General features: G+C 44.6%; 1 protein-coding gene across 1 annotated transcript in view; it reads right to left on the reverse strand.

Annotated features, from left to right (window-relative positions):
• Positions 1 to 14,282, reverse strand: part of Negr1 (neuronal growth regulator 1) — a 710,881-nt gene that overhangs the window by 58,513 nt on the left and 638,086 nt on the right. The gene's annotated exons all lie outside the window — the stretch shown is intronic.

Raw genomic sequence — 14,282 nt, forward strand, 5'->3', positions numbered from 1 at the left:
TGGCTTGGCATTCTCTGCACACTTGAACTCCCATGTTGCTATGCATCGATACTTAATCACTTTTCTTTATAGAAGAACGCTTGTCTTGCTTGCCATCATTTTCTATCACCTGCCTCCCAAACTGGATCACTCTGTGCCTATGTCTCTGCTATTGCTGTACTGTCCTAGTGGAGGTCTGCAACTCCAGGCCCTCCTCCGTCTGTCTGTCTGTCTGTCTGTCTGGCATGTCCAACCGTTGCATTCTGGGATACCAGTGAATGCAGCCCGTTGAAAAACCATAAACTTACAACCTGTATGATATTTTAAAAAATTTAATTGCATGATTATTTTTGAGTGTGACCTTTGTAGATGACAACATAATGTCAAAAGATTAGAGATAACCACAAAGAAAATCTCTACAAATCACCTTGTATGTAGAATAGCTGTACACAACCTGAGTGGCTTACTGATGGAAAGTGTAGTTTCAGAAAGTTTCCCTTTAGTTACAGGTTATTTTCACTGGTGGAATATTCTCCTAATTGGGTAATTCTGTACCTTTTCTGCTCTGATTTCCTCCTTAGAAACATACTAACTTCTACAAAGTGTTAAACTTCATACCTTAAAGAAAACTAGTTCACGTGTCTTGACGTCACATGCAGAGGTGCCCTCTTACTGCTCTCTTCCTTGCTGCCTGGGGACAGGACCTCTCACTGTTCAGCCATCATACTAGCCATTGTCTCATTTCTGCACCCAGTGCTGCAGCTATGGGTGTGCACAGCCACACCTTGCTCCTTACATGGGTGCTAGGGTTTCAGTCTAAGTTTCTGATACTCGTAGGCAGACACTTTTCCCCACTGAGCCCACTCCTCATCCCCAAGATGATGAACTTTAGATCTCAGTATCTGGATTGCCTCCCTGTTGATATTTTATACTTGCCAGTGTTGGTTAAAATGCGCTGTCTGTGGGGGCTGCCACAATGGGTTAGCAGGGAAGGATGCTTGCAGCAAAGTCTGATGACATAAGCATGATTCTTGAGACCCACATTGTGGAAGGAAGGAACTGACTCTAGAACATTGTCATTGTCCTTAGACACAACTCCAAGACAGACGAATGTAATTTTAGGTATTTTGCTATCAAGAAATAGAGGGGCCAGAAATATATATATATATAATATATATATATATATATATATATATATTGTCATTCTATTCATCTCCTAAATTCAACAATGTTAAGTGTTTCCGGGTTTTATTTCTCCCAAGCAAAACTATTTTGGCAGAGCCTCACTTGACTTCCTAAGCCACCCAGCACCCATGTCGGCTCTGATCTTGGCAGGGGTGAGGACATCTCCTCACATCCCAAGTGCCTTATCTGAAATGATCTCTCTTCACCTTGCCTTGCCCTCCCAAGGGCAAGCTCACTTGAGAAGGTAAGAAGAGGACTTTGCCTTCACCCCAAGGAAAACCTGACTGCTGCCTATGTCAGCAAGAAGGCATTCTTTTTAACCTCTTGCACCCTACCTGATGGTGTTTTTATTAGGGTCTTTGGCCTCGAGGCTAACATGTGGGTTTCAATGAGCACCCTCACTCCAGCTGTATCTGCTTTCACCTTGTAAAGCATCTATGGTTGAAGGCTGACCTTTATGAGGGGTGGAAACTCAAGAGCAGCCATGTAGGCCATGTACAATTGAGACTAAGTATAAATGCCAGACAATGACTCTGGTACCTCATTTCCTGTATCTTTGCTCTGTAATAAATGGAGAGAGAAGCTTATGCTATGTGTCTGGAGTGTAGGGAGACACAGTCCTAGGCCTTTATGTGGCATAGGTAGCAACCATCCAAACTCATAGTGTAGATGCACAATCCCACTTTACATACCAGGATGCTACTTATATTATTCATATTAACTTTATACATTGTTGTGGAATATTTGTTTAATTATGTATAGATGTGATGCAGTTTTAACTTGCCTGCCTAAGGCACCTGATTGGTCTAGTAAAAAGCTAAATGGCCAATAGCATAGGAATAGGCATAGGCAGGACTTCTGGGCAGGAGGAGGAATTAGGAGAAGGAATTTAGGCTTGGGGAGGGGAGAAAGAAAAGTAGATTAGATAAGGTAGGGAGACACCAGACAGCCAGACACAGAGGAACAGGAATGGAGGACGTAAGAATGAAAGGTAGAAAACTTGGAGACCAAATGTAGATGACTAGAAGCAGTTTAAAATAAGTTAAAAGAGCTAGTGGGACAAGTATAAACTAAGGCCAAGCATTCATAACTAATAGTAAGTCTTGGTGTGTCTTTATTTGGGAGCTGGTGGGTGGCCCAAAGCATATTCCAACTATACTATATTATCCACGTTATTATTAGAAATGAACAATTACATTAATCTTATTAAATTACAGAAGATTATCAACGATGTAGGTCATTGGAGGTAAGTTATTAGGTAGAAATTACAACAAATGACCAACAAAGGTTTAAATTTAATAAGATGGAAAAACTACAATCTACTAAACTTTCAAGGTCTGGAGTTTCATGGTTGACCTTGGCCATCAACTTGACAGGATTTAAAATTAACATGGAAACAATTCTCTGGACATGTCTGTAAGGAAGTTTCTAGGTAGTTAATCAAGGTGAATTACCCACCCTAACTGTGGACAGTTGTCACTGGTGCCAGTGCCAGTAACCAAAGAACCAGACCAGGCGAGAGTCTGCAGATTAAGAAGGACACAACTTGGATCATTCGGTAGAAGCAAATGCCATCAGGTTATTGCAGAAGCAGTTTATATACAATCATAATAAGAGGAAATGGAAAATTACCACCTGCTAGCAGAACACATTCCCATGCCCTATCATAAACAAGGAAACCATAACCCTTGCCCAAGGCCAATGAAGCAGGAAGGGGATGAGGACAAGGCACAATGTTTCAAAACAGGAAGTAACAAAAGGTCAGCACAGGCCTGAAGGTCGGGTCTGTACCCAACAGTAAGGGTTCACAACAGGATGTGGTGGAGCGAGGCCAGGAAAACAGGAGGTACCTGTGGTTATGCTGGAAAACAACTCACAGAGACCTCCTAGGGGCTGGGTCCCAACAGGCAGTACTATTCTGTGGTCTGGGGTCTCAAACTGAATGCCAGTGAAAAAGCAAGGGGAATGCCAGCATCTAACTTTCCCTGATTCTGGGCTATGCATGCAGTGTGGCCTCAGACTCCTTCCCCACATGATGGGCTGTGTGAGCCTACATGATATACTGCATGAATCTACATAACCTAACTGTGCTTGTGAAAAACAGGCATTGTGTTGACATCTACAATTATAGTCCCAAGAAGACCCTGTTCTAAATGTTACAGTTATTCAGCCACCATTCACTGAGCTCAAGCTACCCACTCTCCAGGATTGAATGCCTGATAGATGTGTGTGAGCATCTCTTTGCTACTTATGTGTATGTGGATATAAAATTGTTCCAGTGACTTCATGCTTAGAAAGTAGATCTTTCTTTGTATTTTACAGTTGTCACTGACTTGGTGGAGTATCGATAGTTTGTGGCCTGTGATTGGTAGCCTTATAATTACAATTTTTCCTACTTCCTACTTCCTCTGGACTCTGTTTGACAGCAAGGAATAATTCTAAGTTGTGTGATGCTCCCGAAGCAGTGGGGAAAGCAGAGTGTTGCATGAGCCAAGCAGTACAGAAGCAGAGCTTGGGACATGGAGGGAACAGAGAAGTCTGAGTCCAGAAGTGGGTTCACACTGACATGGGACCATCTGGGGACACACACAGAGATTTAAAGTCTTCAGATCAGAGATGGCGTTGGGGATAGAGATGATGAGGATGCCTGTGAACCAAATCCTGACATCATCTCCTTGTGAATGGAGAGAGAGAGGGGGGGGAGGGATCATCCTCCTGACCACAAGAGCTGTGTGGATGCTGTAAGAACTATTGACCTGCCTTCTTGGAGTTGCTTTGACTTCTTCACTGATGATGAAGAGACATGGGTTCATAGTCTTTGTGGCTTGGGCTATTATTATGACTGCATTTTTTTTTAAAAAAAAATCCAAATGTAATGCTTTCAACAAAGGAAAACATCTGAGCTAAGCATCCTGGGGTTCCTGAAAGACCCTAAATTGGGATAGTTTTATAAAAAAAAACCCTGAATATTCAATTGTCTTCTCTGCTGTTCATGTGACAAGGAGATGTGCAGTAAGGAGGCAGGAGTTCGTTATCTACCACCATAGTCCTGTGACAACCTGTCAGTGCAGCCAGTGTGCAAGCCTCGCTTTGCAGAGACTCCACATCACACGGCCCTTCACAGCTCCTTAAACTGCCTGCGGCTTTGCTAACATCTATTCCTAACACCGGAGAAGAGATCCAATCAAAACAACGAATCAAGACTCTATGTGCTTAATCTGGTTTTTCTGTAACACTAATGTTAGGGAATCAGAAAACCAAAGTATGATGTGTCTGGTTGCCATGACTCTGGCATCCCATGCTATCAAGAACTGGTGAGAAGACTTTTATGCCAATAACAAATGGAGTTCTATCTAAAGCGATATCTGATACATCTTCCAACAGGAAGCCAACTAAGGAACTGAACTGATGCCTTCCTCCTGTTCTCAAGTACACAGAGAGGGGATGGAGGGGGAGGGGAGAGGAGGAGGGACTGAGGGGGAGAGGGGGAGAGGGTGGGGGGAGAAAAGGAGGGAGGAAGGCATGGAGAGACAGAGAGAGAGAGAGAGAGAGAGAGAGAGAGAGAGAGAGAGAGAGACTTCTGACCACAAGAGCTGTGTGGATGCTGCAAGAACTATTGACCATCTTTGTAGTTTCTTCTCAAACAGTCTTCTGAACTAATATCACATACATTATATGTGCATCTGGAAATAATGTGGTTTCTGAATTTGGACCATTAAGAATTCATGTATATATATATATATATATATATATATATATATATATATATATATGCATGCTGTGGGTCATAAAAAGCTACATAAAGGATAAAATAGAATTATAAACAATGTTTGGATGCAAACCCATGCAATGTAAAGGAGAGGGTGATGTACAGACCCAACAGATATCTTAAACTCCCCAACAAAACCCCTGCTGTCCCTGAGTTCTGATCCAAACACCCTTTACTATTTGTTAATATCTGGCCATCTCAAGGTGGGTATGGAATTCTATGTGTCTGTGTCTTAGTCAAGAAAGTAAGCAGCCACTTAGAGCCCTATCCTCCACAGAGACAAACTACAGTTAAAAGCTGCTGCTGGTGAGCATGGGCTGTCACTAAAACCAAACCATAAAACACAGGAAAAGGATCACAAGGCATACTCTAGCAGCCCAGAGGTGGTCCTTGCCCCAGGGCCCCCTTCCTGCTTCCTGCTTCATAACATGAGCAATTCTCTGCTCCTGTTATGAGGAAGTTTATGGCCTTCACACTCACAGCTTTGTAAAACACACTTGCAGGTCCTCTAGATTAAGAAGGTAAGTAAGGCAAGTAAGAGTGTGAGCTAAACTATTTGACATCCATGGGTCTATTAATGCACAAAGTGAAATTAATATCTTGTTATCAGGCAGGCCTGGTCTCCAGTCATCAGGGAGCAGCTGTGCATTCTCCCTGATTCACTACTGCCCTGAAGAATGACTATTGGACTCTGCAGCTCCTGCCATGAAACCTCGCCAAAAATGAGAGACAGGAAGCACAGTCGTGAAAGGTCCAGGCTTGGCTCTCTCCATCAGTAAATTATGGGAATGCAATTCCTCCAGCTGCTGTGGCTACCTGTCCTCTGCCAGAGTCCCCCACTTTTTATCTTCTGCCCAATGGCTCTGGCCATTTGTCTCCAAAAGCTAATGTGTAGCTGATCATGTACTACGCCAAGCCCAATCAGTGTGCTTACTCATGGCCACTCATGAGCTCATTTGCTGTAATCACAGGAGACCTTGAGGTCATCCCTCGACCACAGGAACACTGAGTGGAGAAAGCTGTGGGTGCCTCTACGCAGCTGCTTGCCAGGTCTCTTGGCTTCCATTATTCTCATCGTTTGGATGTGGCTGGTGGTACTCAAAGTTGTTTCAAAGGCAAATGAGTTCCTCCCAGTGGAAGTCTTCTGCTGACAGCTGCTTCTGGGGCAGCAGAATAAACATAGACCAGAGACACCACGGGATCCAAACCTCCTTTGTTTCTTTGTCATCTTCGACAACCTATGCAATGTTAGTTTTCAACAAGAGTTTATTTTATGTTGGAGAAACTGACTTTCCTTGTGTGTCTAACAAGATAGGCTCTCGAAATCAGGACCTGATTGGACTTCTGATGTTTCTCTGTATGCCAGTGTTCTCTCTCTCTCTCTCTCTCTCTCTCTCTCTCTCTCTCTCTCTCTCTCTCCCTGTGTGTGTGTATGTGCATGAGAGAGAGAGAGAGAGAGAGAGAGAGAGAGAGAGAGAGAGAGAGACAGCACATATATCTCTGTGCGTATGAGTGAAAGTGTGAGAGTATAGAGTGTGACAGTGTGAGTGTGTGTGACTGTGTGAGACTGTGTGTGTGTGTGTGTGTGTGTGTGTGTGTGTGTGTGTATAACTGTGTGAGACTCTGTGTGAGTGTGTGAATAGGTGGAGGTCAGATGTCTTCCTCTATAGTTCTTCACCCTATTTTATGGAAGAGTCTCTTTCTGAACCTGGATCTTGCCATTTTGGTTATACAGGCTCATCAGTCAGCCCCAAGGACTCCTGTGTGGTTCCCTGCCCACCAGTGCATGCGTTCCAAACTCATCCCACCAGGCCTCACTTCCATGTGGGTGCTGGGGAACCGAATCTCAACCCTCAAGCCTGTGTAGCAGAATCATTGCCCACCAACCCGCCATGTTTACAGTTTTTAAATTCTAAATCTATCTTCAGAAATGAAGTCAGTTGTTAAATCTCAATCACAACTCAAGGATTGAGGCTCAGGAGGCTCAGTAAGTTTGGAAGTTTATGATGATCCACATCCGAGAAGGCAAAATGAAGCTTCTACTGCCACTGGGCCTCCGTGTGAGTGTGGTGAGAGCATCATTACAGCATCACCTCCCCCTGAGCCTTATAGGGCCCTATGATATCCTTCAGGTTTTGCTGTAGATAGTCACTATCAGTCAAGGTGTTTAGGCACATAGATAAAATTTGCCATTTAAAAAAAATCTAATTAGCCCACAAAACAAATAAATGAAATAAACCAAAATGAATCAAAGTACTTTTCAATAATATACTCCAGGTCAGTGTAAGAAAGGGTCAGGACTGTCCAACATGTTCCTGTCATCTTATTAACTCAATGATTGTGAAATACGCAAATAATAGCATTCTTTTTATGGAATTTGAAAATTGAATTCAATTTGAAAATACTTTGCAGCCTTAATTGTTCACAGAGGAAAATTGTGAATCTAAAAACCAAGAATCAAACACACTGAGACTGTGGGGCTAGAGTTACAGCTTCAAAATCCACCTAAGAGCCAGATGCAGGACCAGAGCATCTATAATAGCAGCGAACCTACAGAATGGAAGGCAGAAACAGCACAGCTGACTTGGTGCTGGCCTGGTATGTGCCACAGCAGAGACCCTGTCTTGTAGAAGTGAGAGTCAGCAACCCTAGGTTCCCTATGACCTCCAAGTATGGTGTGCATGGCGACATTAACAAGCAGAGTACATCCCCTACACACACACACACACACACACACACACACACACACACACACACACACACACACACACACACACACACAGGACCTGCAGGACTAAGGCAATGACCTGAGCTCACATAAATGAGAATTTCAGTAATAATTTCCTCCTTTAATACCACTCTAAATGTCCCACCAGGGCCCTTGTTTTGCTTTCCAAAGGCAAATGTTTGAAATAGTCAATGACAAGGGAAAGATTATTTTATTTGGATTTCGGGTTTATTATAAACTTGAATATATAGTTAGGTCCACACTGTGGTTATTAGGGCAGAGGTCAAGTCTTCCGGGAGAGCAGCACTATGAGTGTCAGCAGGCTAGCACTCGCTCAGCTTTCACTTTCTCAAGGATGTCTCCAGAGGCATAATTTAGTTGTAAAACTCTTACAGCTTGCAACAATGTTAAAATGAGTCTAGGACCAAAGTTTGGACCTGGCAGGTGATTACAGATAGAGGCAAAGATGAACTTTGGAAGTGTGCCTTGGAGGGAAGGGAATAGAATGGAGGCAGAATTTTGATTATTTTGCAGTTATTTAATTTTTTAAGTGCAGTTGGCTCCAGCATGCACCAAGCACATTGCCTTCCATAAAACTGTTAGGTAATAAAATGAGGGACAGAGTTTTCCAGGTCTCTTTATTTTGAGGTGTGAAATTGGACAATGATGTAGAATTCTGAGCCTCAGAATCTATTTAACCAACAAAGCCATGCTTGGTAAAATGCTCTACGAAAGGGGCATGTTTGTGAAATACAAGAATTCTCTTATGTACTTAGTAGACTTTGTTCCCAAATTGTGCACATGCAATGTGTAGCCTTTGTTCTGTAACTGTGCTCTTGCTTGGCTCTCAACTGCTCATTGCAGGATCAGCACAACAGAGTGGGGATTTCAGCTTCCATGCACTCAGAAGCTTCGATGCACCTGGCTGTAAGTCAAAGCAATATTTTTTAACATACATTTTTTCCTACATAGTTCATGGTTGGCTCTGTCATAATAAATTATCTGATAAGAACTGCAGTTACTGTTGTGTTGACATTAACTGAAATCAAAGAGTGGCATGTCCTTTTGCCAGTATTCTTGTGTTCACAAAGAATTAGCAGCTATGTTTTCACTGAGGAGACAGAGGCCTATGAGTCCACTGTTCAATAAAAGCACAGTGAGAAAATTAATAAGGAGTCCCCTTCTTCCTACACATTCAAACTTAAATTGGCCAGATTATTAGGGTTCATATTACAACTACACAGTATAGTGTATTCTGCCAATATAGGTAACTTATTGGAAGTGTGTAAAAAGTTGGAATTACTGAAGTGTTAGATGAATGCAAGTTATATATACAGCCAGGTAGGAACTCAGAAATAGCTAAGGTGCCTCTACTGTTCTTTATTCTCAGACCCAAACAGTGGTTTCCTTCTCAAAATACAAACATTTCCTCTTCTGGGGATAGTCTAATGTTAAAATAGTTTTTAATTACACTAAAATGTAGTTTTGCTGGTGTGAAATGATCTCTATTGGGAATATTAATGAAAAAATTGCATAAATAAGACTCTGGGAATGAATGTATAGATGCTAACATTTGGCATGATTATCAATAAATTAGTCATGTTATTTATATATTTAAACTCAGATGAGAAATATCACATACATATTACACACTAATAAATATCACAGACTAATTTCTTGTGATAAATGGGTTTCTAAATTCAATTAAAATACACAATTTGGACCCTCTGAAGTCAAATGAGCTTTGAATAAAACTGCTTTTTATTAATTTGTAGACTTCATACAGTGACTCTAAACTCTGCAGCTCTCTTTTGCATCTGTTTTAAACAGGTATATTTAGTTTGTCAGTTGCTGAGTGATTTTCATTCTATTTGACTTATACCTAAACTTACCCCATCCATCAGAGAATGTGAGCCACCAGGAAAAGCTCACAGAGTGTTGATCATCTCCATGTACCTGCTAGCTCCTCAGTGTCACATGCATAAGTGTGACAGGGAGGAGGAGAGCACAGGACAGATGGGCAAGTGGGAAGGGGGTCATATGTGACCATGGAAGGAAAAAACCAGCCAGCTTTCATGTTCACCGGGTTTCCACAACCACTTCATTCCAACATGGCCAGGGATGAAGGACTCACTGTCCAGGGATGAAGGACTCACTGTCCAGGGATGAAGGACTCACTGTCCAGGGTTGAAGGACTCACTGTCCAGGGATGAAGGACTCAATGTCCAGGGATGAAGGACTCACTGTCCAGGGTTGAAGGACTCACTGTCCAGGGTTGAAGGACTCACTGTCCAGGGATGAAGGACTCAATGTCCAGGGATGAAGGACTCACTGTCCAGGGTTGAAGGACTCACTGTCCAGGGATGAAGGACTCACTATCCAGGGATGAAGGACTCACTGTCCAGGGTTGAAGGACTCACTGTCCAGGGTTGAAGGACTCACTGTCCAGGGATGAAGGACTCAATGTCCAGGGATGAAGGACTCACTGTCCAGGGTTGAAGGACTCACTGTCCAGGGATGAAGGACTCACTGTCCAGGGATGAAGGACTCACTGTCCAGGGATGAAGGACTCACTGTCCAGGGATGAAGGACTCACTGTCCAGGGATGAAGGACTCACTGTCCAGGGATGAAGGACTCACTGGACAGGGATGAAGGACTCACTGTCCAGGGATGAAGGACTCACTGTCCAGGGTTGAAGGACTCACTGTCCAGGGATGAAGGACTCACTGGACAGGGATGAAGGACTCACTGTCCAGGGATGAAGGACTCACTGTCCAGGGTTGAAGGACTCACTGTCCAGGGATGAAGGACTCACTGGACAGGGATGAAGGACTCACTGTCCAGGGTTGAAGGACTCACTGTCCAGGGATGAAGGACTCACTGTCCAGGGTTGAAGGACTCACTGTCCAGGGATGAAGGACTCACTGGACAGGGATGAAGGACTCACTGTCCAGGGTTGAAGGACTCACTGGACAGGGATGAAGGACTCACTGTCCAGGGTTGAAGGACTCACTGTCCAGGGATGAAGGACTCACTGTCCAGGGATGAAGGACTCACTGTCCAGGGATGAAGGACTCATTGTCCAGGGATGAAGGACTCACTGTCCAGGGTTGAAGGACTCACTGGACAGGGATGAAGGACTCACTGTCCAGGGATGAAGGACTCACTGTCCAGGGATGAAGGACTCACTGTCCAGGGATGAAGGACTCACTGTTCAGGGATGAAGGACTCACTGTCCAGGGTTGAAGGACTCACTGTCCAGGGATGAAGGACTCACTATTCAGGGATGAAGGACTCACTGGACAGGGATGAAGGACTCACTGTCCAGGGTTGAAGGACTCACTGTCCAGGGATGAAGGACTCACTGTCCAGGGTTGAAGGACTCACTGGACAGGGATGAAGGACTCACTGTTCAGGGATGAAGGACTCACTGTCCAGGGATGAAGGACTCACTGTCCAGGGATGAAGGACTCACTGTCCAGGGATGAAGGACTCACTGTCCAGGGATGAAGGACTCACTGTCCAGGGATGAAGGACTCACTGTCCAGGGATGAAGGACTCACTGTCCAGGGTTGAAGGACTCACTGTCCAGGGATGAAGGACTCACTGTCCAGGGATGAAGGACTCACTGGACAGGGATGAAGGACTCACTGGACAGGGATGAAGGACTCACTGTCCAGGGATGAAGGACTCACTGGACAGGGATGAAGGACTCACTGTCCAGGGATGAAGGACTCACTGGACAGGGTTGAAGGACTCACTGGACAGGGATGAAGGACTCACTGTCCAGGGATGAAGGACTCACTGTCCAGGGATGAAGGACTCACTGTCCAGGGATGAAGGACTCACTGTCCAGGGATGAAGGACTCACTGGACAGGGATGAAGGACTCACTGTCCAGGGTTGAAGGACTCACTGTCCAGGGTTGAAGGACTCACTGTCCAGGGATGAAGGACTCACTGTCCAGGGATGAAGGACTCACTATTCAGGGATGAAGGACTCACTGTCCAGGGTTGAAGGACTCACTGTCCAGGGATGAAGGACTCACTGTCCAGGGATGAAGGACTCACTGTCCAGGGATGAAGGACTCACTGTCCAGGGATGAAGGACTCACTGGACAGGGATGAAGGACTCACTGGCCAGGGTTGAAGGACTCACTGTCCAGGGATGAAGGACTCACTGTCCAGGGTTGAAGGACTCACTGTCCAGGGATGAAGGACTCACTGGACAGGGATGAAGGACTCACTGTCCAGGGTTGAAGGACTCACTGTCCAGGGATGAAGGACTCACTGGACAGGGATGAAGGGCTCACTGGACAGGGATGAAGGACTCACTGTCCAGGGATGAAGGACTCACTGGACAGGGATGAAGGACTCACTGTCCAGGGATGAAGGACTCACTGTCCAGGGATGAAGGACTCACTGGACAGGGATGAAGGACTCACTGTCCAGGGATGAAGGACTCACTGTCCAGGGTTGAAGGACTCACTGTCCAGGGTTGAAGGACTCACTGTCCAGGGATGAAGGACTCACTGGACAGGGATGAAGGACTCACTGGCCAGGGTTGAAGGACTCACTGTTCAGGGATGAAGGACTCACTGGCCAGGGTTGAAGGATTTACTGGCTCAGGCTTAGGTAGATCTACTGCAAATGTCCACATCTGACTGGGACCCATACTTCTGAAACCATACCAGATTAAAAGACAATTTCGTTGTGAGTTGTCATTTGTGGATATTTTAGTTAGCAGCCCTGTAACACGGGAGTTTGCAGAATTCTTTCTCTCTTGATTCCAGGACCTATGATTGGGGGGTCAGATACTTGTGTCAATCCAAAATCCTAGATTCCATGCAAATCCCTTAGGGCATCAAAGTGCTGGCGTCTATCTGACTGGAAACACTCAATTTCAGTAAGCTCATAAGGGATACCGAGGCAATTTCACAGCTGATTTAGGCTCACAGAGCTTTTACACCTGGTTTATAGGGCTCTCACAGAAATTAAGAGTTGAAAGCAAACTAAGATTATCTAGCCTCTCATTCCACTTTAAGATGATGCTGCCTTCCCAGGGGGATGGGGGTTTGCCTTGATGAGAGCTTTGCACTTCCTTCTAATGAGTTTGAATGGGTTGTGGCATGCCTGAAGCCCAAACATGACTGACAGGACCTGAGAACTTCTGGGTGACGAAGAATCCCAATTGCTGTTCTGTATTGGCCAAGCACACCATCCTATTTCACTGAGACCGATACAAATGAAATATTAAATACAAACACTGTGGGGCAGCTGCCTCCACAGACAGGCAAGGCGAGTGATCTTTCAGTTTTGGTTGGCAGCGAGTTTCAACAGTTTCAGTATGTCACTGTTGCATTTATAGAAGGGATCCTCGCTCAAGGGATTAGTGCAAATCACAGGTTGATGAAATAAATGTGGCTGCAGGAGCCCAGACGTCACCAGATCCTAATGCAAAACAGAATTTACACAAAAGGTTGCTTGTTGAGTGTTCCGCAGGAGACAGCTCAGACGCGCCACCTAGCGAGAGTCAAGTACATAACACTAACTGCCTTTCCACGGCTTCTTGTGATCAGGCTCGGAGGGCTCAATGAGGACCAGACCACCAGCGTTTGAAAGACGCAGGGGCAACAGCTAACTCCCACGGGCTGTTCAAAGAGTGCTTTGCTTCCCATCGGTTCACGTCTCTTGTCTCTTCAGTTCTGAGTAAACACAGCAAACACTACTTCTACATATGAGATGGCGCTAAGGAGCGAACACATTCACGACTTCACAATTGCATCTTCAGACTATTTTTTTATGGCCCATGTCCTAGTTACTCTTCTATTGCTGTGGAGGAACACTATGAGAAAGGCAACTTGCAGAAAATAAGCATTTATTGGGCCTTTATTGGGTTCCAGAGGGTGAGTCCACTGCCCCAATGGCAGGGAGCATGGCATCAGGATGGAATGGAACTGGAGCAGTATCTGACAGCTCACTTTATGAGACAAGCCACCAGGCCCAAAGAAAGAAGTAAATGTTTCACACTTTGATTTGAAACTGGAAATTCACTCCAAACGACACACCTTCTCCAACAAGGCCATACCCCTAATCCTTCCTAAACTGTTTCAGCAACTAGGAGCCAAATATTCAAACATCAGGCTACGGGGCCATTCTCATTAAAACTACCACACAGCCCATTGAGTGGCACATTGTAAATGTCAATTGTGTGTGTACAGTGATGAATAGATGCTGTGTGCTTCCTCTCAATTAAGGAATTTCAAGAGAAGGTGTTAATTTGAATGGTTGACACACCCAAATTATCCTCACTACCTATAAACCACTTAAGAAGACTGATTATAGTCTTATTTTAAAACCTGAGAGAAATCTGAAATCAAGGGGGTTTAGTGGTTTAAGTGGGAGAGAGCTTAGAGAAACACACCAATCAAGACCCACGAGCTACCATGTAAGAAGTAAGAAGTCAAGAGCCAACACAATGGAGTAAGAAGTGAAATAGACTTCCCTTTCCACCTGACAGCAGAAACCAAATTCAAGGGTTGATTCAGTCATGTATAGAACCCAGTCATGTTGCTATTGTCACTGATGACCTGGAAACAAAAGACTCTCCCTAACACCCAGA

The sequence above is a fragment of the Cricetulus griseus genome, assembly GCF_003668045.3.
Source record: "Cricetulus griseus strain 17A/GY chromosome 1 unlocalized genomic scaffold, alternate assembly CriGri-PICRH-1.0 chr1_0, whole genome shotgun sequence".
Classification (NCBI taxonomy): domain Eukaryota; kingdom Metazoa; phylum Chordata; class Mammalia; order Rodentia; family Cricetidae; genus Cricetulus; species Cricetulus griseus.